We start from the raw sequence: 7,647 nt of genomic DNA on the forward strand, positions 1-7,647 counted from the left end.
AGCAGGGGGGCAGTTAGGGGTGACCAGGAGGACAGGCAGGTGAGTGATTAGGAGCCAGTGGTCCAGGATTGTGAGAGGGATGTCCGACTGCCAGTTTAGATCCGATCCCCAGGATTGGGCCTAAACCAGCAGTCGGACATCCCCCGATGGGTCCTGGATTGGAGAAGGTGCAGGCTGAGCTGAGGGACCCCACCCCTCTGTGCACAAATTTCATGCACTGGGCCTCTCGTCTATAATAATAAAAGTGTAATATGCTAATTAGACCGGACTTACTTCCAGACAAAGCTGGGGCTGTGAGGGAAGCCCGGGTCCCAGGTGCCTGCCTGCGGCCGGAGGGAAGCCTGGTTCCCAGGTGCCAGAGGGAAGCTGGTGCAGGCAGCCGGGGGAAGGAAGGCCTACTCTTGCACTAATTTTGTGCTTCGGGCCTCTAGTGTTATATAAAATGATCAAATTCCTTAATAAAAAGCATACATTTTGCTTTTTAAAAATGTCTCATGATAATTTATGGTGAATTCAATGGCGATCTGATGAGTTTTTAAGTGTAGTACTGATTTTTAAATTGTTAAGAAAGGTGCATTTCTATGATTATCTTCTCAGGGGAAAAACTGACACCCTCTCCAGATACAACTCTATGATATTCATGAATAGAAACAGAAAAATCCCACCAATTATTCAGTATTTTATTTTTAGGATGCTAAAGATATAACTGTGTGGAAATACGCCTAGTTGGGAATATCCTAATGTTTAGAGCTGTGAAGAAAAGTTTTATCTAGCATTATATGAATGTGTAACTCTATGGTATTTTCAGTATCAGCTAGACTCTAGACCAGGCTTTCATTTCACAAGTGGTTCCAGGGTTTCGTAAGTCCTATAAGGCTGATTCATTCACTTAGGTTACCACCTGGTCCCTCTAAGCACATGCATTTACTATCCTTGCACTGGATGAGGTCAGTGTGTTGGAAAGGCTCAGCTCACTCTCATTAAGCATGTACTTTGGCATTTGGGGCAGACCACAAGATAACCATAATGGACTAAAACTCTTGTTAGCCATTCCATGAACTTCTGACCTATTTGAGTGTATTTCTGTTTTGCATAAATCAACTTCTTAAAGTAATAATAGAAAGTACTATAAAAAGTATGTCTCCATTTTAAAATTCTCAAGTTTATTCTCAGTAATTATGTCAGGAAGAACACAAGTCCAATGCTATGTGAATTGTGAGGAGTTCAGATATTGTTTGAGCAAGAAAGATTCTGCTTTTCTTTTTACAACATACCACACACACCTACTGGCCCACTGTGTACCGTCTGTAGAAAGGAAACTTAAAGTCCACCGCTGCTGTTTTCTCACTGCTTAACTCAGGAACACATGGGTGAACCAACAGCAAATACTTTGCATGACAGGGTGATAGTACTCCTAGGAGTCACAGTGATGGTACATATACAAATCATAACATTTGGAATCTTATCTTTTCTAAAAGGAGGAAGGAATAAGGCCAATGCTAACATTTGAAAGTGTTTCAGAATGGATTGGGAATTCATCCCAAAATAGGTAGAGTCATGGTATTAGACTCAGTTGTGTAGAAAATGACAGATGACAGGGATGAAACCATGTGCTATATATAGCCTTGAAATGTCACCCAATCTTAACCAAGCTAACTTTTACCACCAGTCTTTAAGAGAACAGGTGTGTTTTGTAAGAGAGTTAAATCAATAAAACCAAACTATAATACTAGGACTGTTGAAAAACTGGTTATGGAAACTTAAAAGAAAATAAAAGCTTGAATCAATGTAGAGGAGTGGGTCCTATATTGCATCAAAAAGAAAGCGAGCACCCTTACTGAGTGTGCCAAGACAGTGGTAGAGGGACAGTGTCAGTGTCCAAGGCAATGGTAGAGGGACAGTGTCAGTGTCCAAGGCAATGGTAGAGGGACAGTGGTAGTAGAGGATTTAGGGTATAAGAGTCGAAGTCCTTCTTTTCTTCTTTCTTTAGATTATATCTAGAGTAGACATTCTCTTCTTGGAGTCATATTTTATTGATTTATCTTAATATGTTTTTATTGATTTCAGAGCAAGGAAGGAAGAGGGAGAGAGAGAAACATTAATTGGCTGCCTCCTGCACGCCTCCTACTGGGGATTAAGCCTGTAATCTGGGCATGTACCCTGACTGGGAATCCAATTGTGACCTCCTGGTTCATGGGATAATGCTCAACCAACTGAGCCACACTAGCCAGGCTTAGAGCCATATTTTAATAGGTACATTGGCAACATTGAACATACCCAGTGCAAGACAAGATCATGAGTCTGTCAAACTGTATCAGGTGGAATAGTGGAAATATTGAGAATATTAAAGATATATGCAGCACTTCAGAAATCTTTTCTGGTCTCTGAAAAACATGAGCCATGGGAATCCAGATTATCAAGACAAAATTTCTGATTTATCTTGAGCAGATTATGTCCTGCTCTATGTAACCCTACCTCCCAATCGGGCCATTATGACAACCAAATCTAATATAACTCCACTCACCATAGAGGTGGTAAAAGTGTTCTTGACATTGTTACTTAAAAGATTACTGTGTTGTCATTGATTCTGTATTTTATTGGTGGTTCCATGATAAAAAATGTTCCCTGTTTAAAATGGCAAATATCTCAATGCTGTATTTTTATAATGATTTATTCTATATACATGGATTTGTTATGTGGATAAAAAAATAATTGCAGGTGTTCATAAATACATGTTGGATCTACACTTAGTACACCATTATAAACTTGAAATACTTCTTTCATATTGAAAATGAACTTTGAGGAAGGAATTTCTCCACTCTGGGTCTTATTTTTTGTGTAATCAACAGGTTTTCCCTTTAAGTTTTAAAACATTGTGACTCTCTAATTTCATGACGAAAATTCATAAAGTAAGTGTAGAGGGGGAATCATTGTTAATAACATAAAAAACCTCTTGAGTGAAAAGACCTTTCTAGTTGCCTGCCTTATTTTTATATATTTTAAAAAATTTGTTCTGAGAAAAGTGTGTGTGTGTGTGTGTGTGTGTGTGTGTGTGTGTGTAAGAGAAAATGAGAGTGAGAGAATAAGGCAAGAGAATTTCCCTTCCTACTAAAAGCCCGAAATCAGTAGTTCCATTCTGGTTAGCTTGTAAGAAAATTGCAAAATTAGTAATCATATGATTCGTTCCCCACCAAGGTGAAAGTTTGGGGACAAAGACTTAGAGCTCTAACCTGGAGAGGCCTCCTTTTAGCATGGAAGGTTTTTGTATTAAATGAGATTTAAACATGATTTCATTAGTTACTCCTGAAAATTAATGCTAAAACACCAGAGAATACCCATATTGTGTGCTCAGTGTGCTTAAAGCTCAATGTTAACCTATGCCCATGTGACAAATAGAAGAAAAAGGGTTAGAAATGTTTCAATATCATTTTCTTTTTTTCTGAGGAACCTTTCTCCTACCATGTTTGTACTTTTCTCTGTATCCCTGTTATTTGTTTAGGGTTTTATTATTTTACTTATGTGAATACTAGTATACTTCTCCCTATGGTGTCAGGATAGTCACCAATGCTAGACGTAGTGATGAGGAAGATGTACCTCCAGAAAATATGCTGGGATGTCCCTGCAACAATCTTCTATAACTTCACAAGGTCTGTTATTGCTCTTCTTGGGCTCACTTTAATGGAAGCCTAAAACGATGGACAGAAATAATAAATATTTTTGAAGAGGTCCTCATTCTTCCGAATAATGGACACAGATAAGAATATCTTGTACATCACTTTTAAAATTTAAAAGACCACCCCGCTGGCATGGCTCAGTGATTTAGTGCCAACCTATGAACCAGGAGGTCACGGATTGATTCCTGATCAGGGCACATGCCTGGGTTGTGAGCTCCATCCCCATGTGGGGCATGCAGGAGGCAGTGCAGGAGGCGGCCAATTAGTGATTCTCTCTCATCATTGATGTTTCTTTCTTTCTCTCCCTCTCCCTTCTTCTGTGAAATTAATGAAAATATATTTTTAAAAAATTTTAAAGACCTTTGTACTAACATTATCACATTTGTATTATTTTTCTGATGCTTTACGTGGGTGAGATATTGACCTACTGGTATTTAAGAAGAGTATTTCCAAAAAAGCATTGGGATTAGAATTTTTCAAAATCCAATCATCAGTATAAAGTTGTGAAATGCATATTATAGGTCTGTTAAATAATTAGTCATGTTTTTCTTCTAAAATGTTATTGCTTTATACATATCTTCAGTGACCCTTTAAACTAGTTTTTGGTACATATGGGAATTTTTGAAACATAAAACTTCATGTCAGCTTCAATTTATATAATATGTTTTTATTTGTTTGCTTGTTACTGAGAAATGTATTATTTGTATAATAATTGTAAAATTTTGACCACTGTGTTTGATCCTAGAGAAGTGAAATGGATAAAAAAGAAATATTGTATCTTTCTCAGGAACTACTTAAGAAACAAACAAAAAGAAACACTCCTTTTTCTTAACCCTCATAAACCATATACCGTACCCTAGGTGTTCCCATACTTTTCTTCAACCTGCCCTCAACAAAAAAACGTTGTAAACTCCTACTTGACCTTCTATGCTTCACAGACTTTTCCCCCACAATAAGGTCAAATGCAGATGTCCTTATTAATACAGTACACCGGACCAAAGGAAAGAGGAATGGCAGAGACTGGGTAGCCAAACCAGAATCCTCTTCAGAGAGTGTATTAGTTTGCTAGGGCTGCCATAACAAAATACCACTTACCATACTAGTGTAACAAAATACTACAGACTAGGTTGTTTAAACAATGAAAATTTATTTTCTCACAGTTTGGGATGCTGGAAGTCCAAAATCAAGTTGCCAGCAGGTTGGTTTCCTCTGATACCTCTTTGCTTGGCTTGCAGGTGTTTGCCTACTTGCTGCCTCTGCACTTGGTTGTCTCTCTGTGTGTGAGTACTGGTGTCTCTTTAGTCTCTTCTTATAAGGACATTGTTCAGATTAGATTAGGGCCCTTCCCTAAGAGGCTTGTTTTAACTTAATTACCTTTTTAAAGGCCATAGCTATCCAAATGCATGGCCTATTTCTGAAAGAAAAATGAAAAGAAATGGAAATAAGAATCATGGGACCCATAACCTCTCTCAGTCACACCAAGCAAAGCTTATTGGAACCAAGTCGCCACCACTCCACCTAGTGGCAGCATTTTCTAATTGGAGGTTAAGTACCACCTTGGGAAAACAACTTAAAATTGGAAGATAATCCCACAGTAACCTTTGGAAAAGCCAGAATAGCTTTCTCCTAAATACACTAGGTCCTGTGGAGCAGGGACTTGGAAGTCCTGTGCCTTGAACTCATGCCCTTTGACCATCTTTCACATCAGGCTATCTCATTAACGACTCTTTAGACTCTAGATTTCATTTAGAGAATCACATGATTACTAGAGTATTGGAATATTATAAATTGATTATTGAATTAATAAAATATTTTATTTCCTTCTCTTTCCTTCATCCATTCTCTACCTACTAAGTTCCATTGCATTACCCAAGAGTCAAATCAGACTCTTTCAGGAAGATCTTGACTCTGATTCTCACTCAACAAGGAGACTGCATTACTCAGTTTTATGTCTCTCAATATTTTAAACTCTGACTACAAGGACTGTCTATTAATTTCTATATCATTAACTGATTAGAACAGGTACAAAATTTAAATTTTAGCTGAAAGCATACATGAGTTACATAATTATTTCACTGAGCATCTGGGAATTAAACGTCAAATATGATATTTTGTCAACCTCACAATAACCTTCCTTTTCTCTACCTACTTTGCCTGGCCCATCTATAGCTGATTTTCATATAAAATATACATTGAACTTGAACATGCAGGCAAACATATAATAATAGTTTTATTAACCTATTTATGAGAAATTATAAAAAATGTTATGCTATGTACATTTTTGCCCTTGCTCAAATGAAGACTGTCTGTGTCAGAAACTAAAACTTGTCCAATCTAGCATGATACCTCCTTCACATATTGTTCTGCTCGCCCACACAGTCATTTTAAATACAGCTTTTCCAAAATTGAATGCTAGACATTTGCATGCTGATTCCATTAGGGAAAATGGTCAGATTCTATTCAGACTGAATATAAGCTGAGTTGGTGAGATGCTGTGACCGCCACTCGGCTTCCAGTGAAGAGAATAGCAGTGGCACAGAGGTTGGCTTCCAAGGCTGGGTCTTTCCATTTTATAAGTGGTTTAGAAAAATTCCAGGTTTCTTTTTAGTTTCATCTCTAATAATCCAGACTTCTGCTGAGGAGAAAATAAATTTAGAATGCTAAACTGCAAAATATCTCTAAAGAGCAAGACTCTCTTTGAGCATGTTAGACACACTTCAGGGGAAACCAAAGTCAAATACTCACTGCTTACCAACAATTGAACCTTCGACTTTGTTTTTCCAGACCCTGAAAATAGTCTGATCCCTGCTAATTTATCTTCTAATCACTTTTTTCATTTTCATTGCTGACATTTGTAAATATTTTATTGTACTTTTTTATTAACCTTTCTTTAGCTATCAATGAATATGATAAATATTTTATTTATTTTCTCCACCTACTCCCCATCCCTGCCCCTTTGTCAATAAACTAAAGTTGTAGGCAGGTGAAGAGAATTTGAAATTAACAGAAAGGGAAATATGACTCATCCCAGACAATGTTTTTTAAATTATTTTTAAAATTGTCAACCAATTTTTCTATTTTTTTTCTTTTTTTACATAGGGGCAGAAAAATCAAAACAGGAAATGAATACAAATTATTTTCATTTCAGATAATGTAGCATTCCACAACATAACATTTAAGAGAATTTGAATTGATAGTTTTTGTAGTCAGTGATCTAAAAATAAAATTCTTTACTCATTTGACATTTCCTGAAAATGACTTTAATAGGATGAATATATATATACAGAAAAGGAAGTATGACCTTCTGACTACCCAGATTAACATGTGCAGAAAAAATGATGTATACATCAGTAAGTATTAAACAACATTTATGTTAAGACTTTAGGAAAGTAGTGGTGGGGGTACACAGACATGGACTGGAGAGAAACTATGCCATGTTACAGTAATGTATACATCAGTAAGTATTAAAAAACATTTATGTAAGACTTTAGAAAAGTAGTGGTGGGGGTACTCAGACATGGACTGGAGAGAAACTATGCCATGTTACAGTACATCAAAAGAATGGATTTACTCTTAAATGATTCACATGTATTTCTGAAAGTATTAACATCAAAAGAATAATTAGCATTCTACTTCTATTCTTCCAGGCCCAGAATAGCAGTTGTTTGCTTTGCTTAATGCATGTTAATTGCTTTTATCAAGTTAAAATGTATTTGGATTTCTTTGTAATTAGTTGTCAATTCAAGACAGGAATAGTATCTCTTATATACACCTTCCATGAAATCTTTATGGTTTGTAAGCTAACATGGAATGTGAAAAGACTGTTGATTCATACATGTGTTTATTGTGTTATATCTTAGGCTCCTTGAGAAAATGTATACTTCAGTTTATTTAAAAATGTTTCTATCTTTTTCAGGTATTTTCTGAAAGAGTAAATGATATTTCCTTTAGGCATTTAATCTGTTAATCTGTT

The 7,647-nt window shown here is 36.4% G+C and overlaps 1 protein-coding gene across 3 annotated transcripts in view; it reads left to right on the forward strand.

Moving 5' to 3' along the window:
• FGF12 (fibroblast growth factor 12) overlaps window positions 1-7,647 on the forward strand; it is a 550,024-nt gene that overhangs the window by 506,705 nt on the left and 35,672 nt on the right. The window lies entirely within an intron of this gene.

This window comes from Myotis brandtii, unplaced genomic scaffold, assembly GCF_000412655.1.
Source record: "Myotis brandtii unplaced genomic scaffold, ASM41265v1 scaffold4, whole genome shotgun sequence".
NCBI classification, from domain to species: Eukaryota; Metazoa; Chordata; class Mammalia; order Chiroptera; family Vespertilionidae; genus Myotis; species Myotis brandtii.